Here is a 1423-nt window from a genome sequence, read left to right on the forward strand (position 1 = left end):
TGACCCCGCCCCTCCCCCAGGCCGCCCTCGGGGGTCTCCTCGGCGTCACCAGCGCCCGCCTCGGCTCCATGAAGACGCGGTGAGTGACAGCCCCGCCGGCCAATCACAGTGCGGGGCCCGCCCCGCCCGCCTCCTGATTGGCTGCTGCTCTGGGGTGGGCGGGGTGGAGTGAAAACCAATGGAAATGCAGTGTGGGGGCGGGGCCAGCCCAGCTGCCAATGGGAATCGTTGTCTGAACTGCCATTGGGGGTGGAGGAGCCAATCAGGAGGGGTTTGGCCCTGGGGGCGGGGCAGCCAATCAGGAGGAGGGGGTGTGGCTTCTTAGCACTCTGTGATTGGCTGGTTTACTGTGGGTGGGGTTTTGAGCAGCCAATCAGGTGCTTCCTTTGTTGCAGGGCTAATTAGGGTGGGTGGGGCTTGTATGTGATTGGCTGCTGGGTGTGGGGTGGGTGTGACTTCACCCCAGCCAATAAGACTCCACCTGTGAGCCACGCCCTACTCTGGGTTTCCCTTATATGGAAAGTGGGTGGGGTTTGGAGCCTCAGCAGCCAATCAATGGTGTGGGAGGTGGCAGGGTGGGCGTGGCTTTGTCTGAACCAATCAGATTCCATGATTAAGCTCTTCTCTGCTGTGGCATGCCCTTATAAGGAAAGTGGGTGGGATTTGAGTGTCAGCAGCCAATGAGGGCTGTGGGCAGGGCTAGGATGGGCGTGGCTTCACTCCCACCAATCAGACTCCACCTGTGAGCCACGCCCTGCTCTGGGCTGACTATATAAGGAAAGTGGGTGGGGTTTGGGCCTCTCAGCCAATCAGTGGTGTGGGCGGGCCTAGGTGGGTGTGGTTTCATTCTAACCAATCAGATCCCTTGTGAGAGCCATGCCCTGCCCTGTATTGCCCATATAAGGAAAGTGGGTGGGGTTTGTCACTCCCAGCAGCCAATGCGGGCTGCGGGGCGTGGCCAGGCGTGTCGGTGGGCGTGTCCCGGCTCAGCCAATGGCGTTGCAGCTTTGAGGGGCTGTGCCTGCTGTCCCTGCTGGTCAGCGAGAGCCCCAGCGAGGCCTTCCAGCAGCACTGCCTGGGCTGGCTCCGCCTCCTGCAGCACCTGCTCCAGGTGAGCGCGCCTGGGACAGTGGGGACACACCTGGGGACACACCTGGGACACACCTGGGGATACACCTGGGGACACACCTGGGACACACCTGGGGACACACCTGGGACAGTGGGGACACACCTGGGGACACACCTGGGGTCAGCTGGGACACACCTGGGGACACTGGGGACACACCTGGGACAGCTGGGACACACCTGGGGACACACCTGGGACACACCTGGGGACACACCTGGGACACACCTGGGACACACCTGGGACAGCTGGGACACACCTGGGACACACCTGGGACACTGGGGACACACCTGGGGATAC

The sequence above is a fragment of the Pyrgilauda ruficollis genome, unplaced genomic scaffold (assembly GCF_017590135.1).
Source record: "Pyrgilauda ruficollis isolate IOZ18807 unplaced genomic scaffold, ASM1759013v1 scaffold1112, whole genome shotgun sequence".
NCBI classification, from domain to species: Eukaryota; Metazoa; Chordata; class Aves; order Passeriformes; family Passeridae; genus Pyrgilauda; species Pyrgilauda ruficollis.